This window comes from Trifolium pratense, linkage group LG2 (assembly GCF_020283565.1).
Source record: "Trifolium pratense cultivar HEN17-A07 linkage group LG2, ARS_RC_1.1, whole genome shotgun sequence".
Lineage (NCBI taxonomy): Eukaryota > Viridiplantae > Streptophyta > Magnoliopsida > Fabales > Fabaceae > Trifolium > Trifolium pratense.
In genome coordinates, this window is record NC_060060.1 from 28,765,939 (window position 1) to 28,775,148 (window position 9,210).

Genomic DNA, 9,210 nt, shown 5'->3' on the forward strand with positions numbered 1-9,210 from the left:
CACAACCTCAAAATTCCAAAAAGAAAAACAATTTAGAGCCTTTTTTAATTTCCACAATAAGTTCATGATGACTATTATAGATTAGATAATTGATCTTTCCATGACTAAATTTAGGAAAAATCGCAAGAAATCAACTTAACTCCAATTTACTTTGAACAGGTTTTTGTCTTAAAATTGACTTTTAAAATAAAAAAACAGACAACCACTCTTAATGGACCCTTAGAAATAAGTTGGTAAGTTGATAATTCACACGTACGTAATTTGGATGAGTTGTTAAGCATTATTTTATGAAAATATGAAGTATTTATTCCAATTCAAAAGTTGCATGTGAATGTGAACTATAAAATGTGTGGTTCACCTAATGTTGATGTTAGGCTTTAGGTGTCTCATTCACAAATGTGAACTAAATTACACTTAAAATTTACATATTTATAAGGTGTGATTTGTACGAGAATATGTTTCTAATCTCCATTATCACAAATGTGAATTGAAATTACATATTTCTAATGCTAATTGTAATTTTATTACTAAGGTACACTTAAACTACTAGCTACTTTGATATTTTTTTAAAGCAAAAATCTTATTCCTTCCGTCCGAAATCTTTCGTCCTTTTAACTTTTTTGTTTTGTCTCAAAACTTTAGATATGATCAATTCCCTATTCCTCTTGCCCTCTCGGTACTAATAATCTTTCTTTTTGTTTGTGAAACCTAGTTCTCTTAGAAAAAAATACTTTGATTGACACAAGAGCTTGATCACAAGATTTGGTCACACTCAAATGAAAATATATATTTTTTAATTATTTAAAAAATATATTTTATTTAATTCTTTTCTCTCTACATTTTTTTCAATTTTATGTGAGTGATCAAATCTTATTACCAAAGAGTTTCTCCTAATCTTATTATTACTACTCCGTCCACAGTAATATATGAAGCCAATCATTGCATAACTAATGAGTTAAGAGACTTTGGTAATTTCCACACTAAATTCATGATGACAATTATTATCCTCCCTCCGGTCCTTTTTATAAGGAACAATTTGGAAAAAAAATTTGGTCCTTTTTATAAGAAACAATCATTAAATTTATTCTTACAATTCCATTTTTACCCTTATTAAATTGTATCCATTCCAAAGTTATGCATTAATTAGAGTGATATATTCCCTAAGGATAAATTAATACAGCAAGGTTACTTTTGGAATAGATTGTAAAATTTTAGAATTTTTATTAAGAAAGATAAAGTTTCTTGGTATGTGTGTTTTTTCCAAATTGTTCCTTATAATAAGGACCGGAGGGAGTAGATTAGATCATTGATGATCTTTCTATGTCACACACACAACACAAGTTGGGAATGATGAAACCTACTGAGTAAATTAAGGAAAGAAAAAGACAAACAAGTACAAACTCCAGTTTAAGTAAAAATTCACCCATGCCAAAAAAGTACATAGAAACTCAACCAAAACAACTACTCCACAAAAGAAACCCAGATAGATCAAATTCAAAACCTTAGTTTCCATTGCTACAAACTAAAAGCATCAATAATCAATAACCAAAAAAACATAGTAATTAATTAATATTCTCCCTTAAAAATATACAAACTAGTATCATCAAATAAACCAATTCATCTCCAACAACATTAAAAATAAAATAAACCACCAAAAAAACATAAACAAATTTATGTATTACAATTTCATACCCTCACTCACTCACTCACTCACTCAATCATGTATCTTGGCAAACCATGCAATCCATTCCACCATTTTTGGTTTTCTCTTCAAAATCTTTGAACAAAACTATCAACCATTTCTCTTTGGCGCTTGTCATTGCAAAGATTAACCTCCATGTTTGATGATAGTTACTTACATTACTTAGTATTGTGAGTGAGGATTGGAGAAGATTATGGGACACGCGCATAGAGAAAAGGTTCCTTCTTCCTTCTTGTCTCCTTGATAGAACAGAACAAGAACAGAACAAAGATATCACACTCTCACATGATGATGTTTCAGTGAGACAAAGAAAATGGATCTAACTTATAACATCATTAAATAAAACAAACAACATTGAAAGATACTAAAATGTTGTTGGTTACATTATTTAATGACCCATAATAACAAAACGTGTAAAAATGCAAACTTTTTCTCACATAAATCACAATAATAAGGATTGACCATTCTGGGTCTTTCTTTTTTTCAACATGGAAAGAAAAACAAGAAATAAATGAATGAAGAAGAAATTTAAAGAGTAGAGTAGTAGTAGTAGTAATAGTAGTAGTAGTTAGATATGTTAAGATAGTAGATGGAATGGAATGAAATGAGAGAGAGAATGGAAAGATGGATTTGATGTGAGTTGAGTGGCGTGGTTCAATTTGCAGAGAGAGAGAGAGAGAGAGAGAGAGAGGGAAGAAGAGAAGAGGGGGTTGCGTGTGGCCGTCTTGAAAATATTATTGCTGCTTACGGCATCGACGTGTAGCAGTTGAAAAAGCTACCATTTTCTTCCTTCTATACTCTGTTTTTTTATTATTATCTGCTGTCATTCCCACACCCTCTTCTCAAAATAAGTTAGAACATCTCCAATGGTGTAGTACCTATTAGGTACTCATGGTACTTATTAGGTACTACCATTGGAGCACAACACATTTTAGTACTTAATAGGTACCAATTCTAATATAAGAACTCTCTCTCTTCTTTTTATGGGACCCACTTTATTTAATATATTCAAAAAATAAAAAAATCACAACTTTTAAATTGGCATAAAAATTTAATGTCAACCATATATAGACGTTAGTAGTCATTGTTTGTTTCTTTTTACCGTTGGAAAAAAAATAAATACTCCTATCATATAAATCAAAACCAAATTGAAGGATTCTACTCCTCTCAAAATTATCATTTTATTAATTATTTTAAATTATTTTTTAATTATGTAATTCTTAAAATTTAGCAATATTATTTTAAATTAAATTTCGAATTTTAATTATTTTTTCGAATTATAAAAAAATAGTCCATACTAATTTTTAAATTTTATCATTAATTCAATCAATTTATATTATAAAATAGATAATTAAATATATTGTAATGATGTGAAGTTATTGATGGGACCCATTTTAGAACATTTTAAGAAATGCTCCATTGGAGGGGTTGAGTACCTATCAGGTACTATTATTAAAAAAATAATAAATTGATGATGTGTCCATGTGGAACCATTTAAGTACTAAAAAATGGAGTGCTCCATTGTGAATGCTCTTACTAACCAATGCTCATAAAAATAACTTAAAGCAATTTATTTTAGAATAGTCAAATGCATTTTTAGTGTATGTTTGGTTTTGCGGAGGGAAAAATTGATTTTATTAATTTTGGTCAAAATTGATTTGAAGATAAAATAATTTTATGTGGGAAAATATATTCATGCAAAGTGAGTTGAACAAATAATTTGAGCGTAAAAATCAATTTTAAAATTAGAAGCTACGATTTCTAGCTTTGAGTAGAATTAATTCTATTTTGAAAAATGAAATAAGAGAGAATCAATTCTACACATCTAGAATTACTTCTGACTGTTGCAGAACTAAAACCAAACATACACGGTCATTCTTTTATTAAAAATATTAGTTAGTTACAATAGTTTTCACTTTTCATGGTGTCATATGTTGTAAATTGCCTTGAAAATGTGGAAAAACAGCAAAAGCTGTTGTTTTGGTGCCCCGAGCGAAATTATGGTGCCCCGGGCGAAATTGTGCAGCAGGAAAGGGGCTGCTTTCTGTTTTTGCGCCTCAGGCGGAAATCTGCGCCCAGGCGGAAAAGTTGGCGCCCCGGGCGAAAATTGCTGCAGGGTATTTAAAGGGTCACGTTTTCTGTTTTTTGACAGCAAGTTTTAAGGGTTTCTTTCACCAAAACGGCGGCTAGGGTTAAGAGGGTTACTCTTGGTTCATCTCTAGGTTTTGGGTGTTGATTCTTTCATCTTGTAATCACTTATCATTGAAATCTCTTGGTCACGGGAAGAGATTTGGGAAAAGGGTAGAATTAGGGTTGAAGTCTAATTCTTGTAACTCTTTTGTATTGAATCTCGTTGTAATCAAGCTTTTCATTGATAGTGGAACTGAGAGTGGCTCTCTCCCCAGAGTAGGTCGGTTTTGACTTAACTAGGTAAACAATTGTTTCGTGTTCTTTACAGTTTTATCGCTTATCTTTTGTTTGTGATTATTATTGCTATTTCCACGTTTTGATTGCTTATTCGATTTGCTTCACACATCAAGATTATTGGTGTGATTCAATCCGAATTCACAACAATTGGCGCCCACCGTGGGGCAAAGGATCAAACGAATTAAGTATCATGGGTTCTAAGTGGGAGATTGAGAAGTTCATCAGTAAAAATGACTTCGGTTTGTGGAAGGTGGAGGTACGAGCAATACTGACAGAACAAAAGTGTGCTGAAGCATTGTTGGGCATAACGAATATGCCAAATACTCTCTCGAATGCAAAAAAGAGCGAGATGAATGATAAGTCTTTGAGCGTTATTATCTTGTGCCTCGCGGATAATGTGTTGAGGGAAGTAGCTAAAGAAAAAACTGTGGCGGCTATGTGGACCAAGCTGGATGCGTTGTACATGACGAAGTCTTTGGCACATAAGCAGTGTTTGAAAGAACGATTGTTTTTCTTTCGAATGGTGGAGAACAAGCCTATGGTGGAGCAACTTTCAGAGTTCAACAAGATCATTGACGACTTGGCGAACATTGATGTGAATTTGGAAGACGAGGACAAGGCCTTTCATTTGTTGTGTGCTTTACCCAAGTCACTTGAAAATCTTGAGGATGCGTTGCTTTATGGCAAAGAAGGTACTATCATCTTGGATGAAGTTCAATCGGCTTTGAGGACCAAGGAGTTGACAAAGTTGAGAGACTTGAGGGTTGGTGATAGTGCGGAAGGGTTGAATGTGACGATGGATAGATGTGAGATCGAAGGTAGAGGAAAGGGGAAGAAAAATGGGTCCAAGTCGAGGCCAAAAGGTGATAATGGTGGCAGGTTCATATGCTTCTATTGTCAGGATCCGGGTCACTTCAAGAAGGACTGTCCTCAGAGAAGGGGCAATAGTTCGTCAACTCATGTTGTCGTTGATGAGGAGGAAGGCTATGAGAGTGTGGGAGCACTCATAGTCATTAGTTGACAACCATAGTTTGCTGATCAGCCTGGAGAGGCGGTGGAATAATACTCGACATCAGCCTAGAGAGGCGGTGGTAAGAATACTCGACATTAGTCTAGAGAGGCGGTGATGATAATACTCAGTTACAAGGTGGAAGACATAGTGGATATACCGATTTGAGGCTTTGGTGGATGAAACTCGGTTTTGAGGTGGAGGTACACCAAAGTAGTATGGCTATGGGGACCTTGTGTGGAAGCAACGGTGATCAGGCTTGGTAACTTGTTAGACTGCTGGAGGTAGTTGGACACAAGAAGAGTTTGAGGTTGCAGCTTGTGAAATCACCTAAATTTTCCAAGGTTGGTTGGAGGCAACCATATCTTCAAGAGTACAAAAAGCTACAATCCGGGGTTTGAAGATGGCACGGTGTAGCTTGTGGATTGTCCTAAAAATCCAAGGGCAATTGGAAGCAAGCAATTTTCCGGGAGTACGGAGAGGTAGACTCCGGGGTCTGAAGAGGAGTGGTGAAATCTTGCGTGGAAGCATGATGGTTGGTGGGAAGTTAGCATCACCATCGTTTTAAAGGCAATGTGGAGATTTGGTGTAAATTGCCTTGAAAACGTGAAAAAACTGCAAAAGCTGCTGTTTTGGTGCCCCGGGCGAAATTTTGCAGCAGGAAAGGGGTTGCTTTCTGTTTTTGCGCCTCAGGCGGAAAAGTCTGCGCCCCGGGCGGAAAAGTTGGCGCCCCGGGCGAAAATTGCTGCAGGGTATTTAAATGGTCATGTTTTCTGTTTTTTGACAGCAAGTTTTGAGGGTTTCTTTCACCAAAACGGTGGTTAGGGTTAAGAGGGTTACTCTTGGTTCATCTCTAGGTTTTGGGTGTTGATTCTTTCATCTTGTCATCACTTATCATTGAAATTTCTTGGTCACGGGAAGAGATTTGGGAAAAGGGTAGAATTAGGGTTGAAGTCTAATTTTTGCAACTCTTTTGTATTGAATCTCGTTGTAATCAAGTTTTTCATTGATAGTGGAACGGAGAGTGGCTCTCTCCCCAGAGTAGGTCGGTTTTGACTGAACTGATTAAACAATTGCTTCGTGTTCTTTACAGTTTTATCGCTTATCTTTTGTTCGTGATTATTATTGCTATTTCCACGTTTTGATTGCTTATTCAATTTGCTCCACACATCAAGATTATTGGTGTGATTCAATCCGAATTCACAATATCCTCTAATCTCATATTCAGATTGCATGAGGTTAAAACTGCATACAGATATATAGGAGATATTTAGTCGACCGATTAAAATTAGATGGTTCAAATTAAAAACATTTTTTTCCTTATTATTTAAGCTATTTTAAATCTAGACAATCTGATCTTTATCGAACAGTAATATATATTTTTCTAATTGCATATAACTGCACGCAATTCAAATCTTCAAATGTCATATATATTGAAGAGACCTTCTAAGACTTGGAGGTTGTTAGCCTCTTCGGATTCGTTTTTTTGTTCTTGTTCATTTTCATCGATGTTAGTCTTTAGTTGAGATTGAGAAGGCCAGATGGGTGGTGTTTGATGAGTTCTTAACTCTTGAATCTGTGTTGAGAACGAACTACTAACACCTTGAATTTAGTCAAGTGCTTGATTCGATAGATTTTATTAATGGACGAGAAGGATCAGACATTATCGTTATAGTACATATTATCAATTGATTCAGAAATTCTATATTGTGTACCAAATAAATTATAAATTAAATATTCATTGCTCGATGCAAGAGAGGAAACAATTTAACAACTAAACAAATTTGGGGCACTGTTTAAGGAACCAAATATAGTAATATCATATTGAAGTTTGTGCAGTTAACGCATCAAAAGTGTAAACAATGTTATTTTTAATTTTAAAATTTCCTTTTTTAGTTTTCTTAACCAATACCTCGGGGGCACCAGTTAGCATGACTCAACAAATTTTAGTTCTTTATTTTTATTGGTTTAATATAAGTTTTTCCTTTTTTGATAGGTGGTTTAATACATAAGTTTTTTTTTTTGTTTACAATGATCGGAGATCGAACCCAGGACCTATAACATACTACCCAAACCTCTCATCACTAGACCAAACCTAGTGACTTTTTTAACGATGATAAGTCTCTTTTTTTAATCAAATAGTTTAGTGAATAAGTAGAAAATTTTAGATTTAGACCTTTATACATATTGCAATATTCTTGTCAACTGAGTTATTTTTTTTTACAGTTCTGTCAACTGAGTTATGTTCACAGAAATCACGGTTATAAGTTTTTACTGTTAACTTCTATCAATTGTATGATGGAAGAGTATAAGCCATGGGTTCAGCAGCAAATGGATGGACCAGTGCAGTGAGAAATACCCAAAATATTGGATGGCCTTCATTTTACTTTGTAATCCCATCTGAGACCTAAGTGAGGAAATTTTCTCGTCCCACCAATTCACTTTCTCGCCCACTCCCCTAGCACGCAAACAAATTCAGAAAATACGTTCCGAACTGTTTTTCTAGTGTAAAATTTACACTATAAAAAATTCGAAAAATGTTTTCCGAATTGCTAGGGGTAGGGGAGAAAGTGAGTGGGTGGGATGAGAAAATTTCCTAAGTAAGAACCGCAATGGACTTTGGGCCTGTGACCCAACACAAATAAAGATATTCTTCTGTCACTCTATCTCTTTCTCGCGATCATTACATGTTTTCATTTATACTATTTTGTTACTTAAGTATGGGACATTATAAAAATGAAAAAAATTTGAAAAATATTGCCCGGTACTTAGGTAACAGACATTATAAAAAAAAGTTGGTATGGTGTCCCCCTACCTAAATAGCAGACAGTGATATTTTTGTAAATTCGTAGGACCGCACGAGAAAATAAGTAAGTTGACAAAATAAAATCCCACACAAATAAATCCTGGAAGTTAATCTCGTTAATTTTCGTAGTAGATACATTAAATCTAAAAATTGTAGGATTTATGTCAATTTAGGTACATAGTGTTTGGCCTAATTTTTATTTGATTTCAAGTATATTATATGATATATAAAATATAAAATAAATATACTTTTTCTTGATTTTGATCTTTGAGTCAAATTTCCTGTAATAATATTTCAGAAGTTGTAAATTAAAACAATTTTGATATTTATATGTTGCCAAATTTCAACCCAAATTTGATATTTATATGCTGTCAAATTTCAACTCAAATTTTACAAAGACTTTAGTTTACATGTTATTTTTGATGTGAGAATTACGTTGGTGAGTAATATGTAGGTAAGTATCTCAATCAATAATTTTTAAGTCTTATAGTTTTTTCTGGTATTTGCAAGCCTTCAAGATTAAAACTATTATCGATACAAGCTAAGTCATGGGTATCATTCAAACTTTTGAATAATTGTTTTGCATTTATATACTCCCTCCGGTCCTTATTATAAGGAACAGTTTGACAAAAACACACAGACCAAGGAAACCTATTTTTTTTATTAAAAATTCTAAAATGTTATGTTTAATTCCAAAAATAACCTTGGTCTTAATTGATTGTTGTCTCTTGTAATTATCAATATACTAAACCACTATTCTTAATTCCAATGTAACTCCTTCTATACATGGTGGTAGACTATTTATGTGACTCTTTGTTTACTAAAATTTGCCTCCAATTTTTTTGTATAGGAAATGTGTGTGTAATTAATGTTAAGCATTGGAATAGGTTATATTGGAGTATACAATTCAATTCAATAAGGGTATAAAAGGAATTACTTATTTAATAAAGCATAGATTTAAGGAGTGTTCCTTATATAAAGGACCAAAAAAAAAATCCAAACTGTTCCTTATAATAAGGACCGGAGGGAGTATTTAGGTTTAATTAGTATCTTGGTCTCTTAAAGATATTTTTGATTTATTTATCGAAAAAAAGAAGATATTTTTGATTTCATATTGATCTCTTACAAAAAAGAAGTTTTATTTTAGTCATTTAACTATATGATCGTTGATCATAATGACATTTCTGTTAGTTTTAACTTTTAACACCAAATGTATTAGGTTGACCAATAGTCATAATAGTCTCAATAAATCTTTTAATTTAAGCT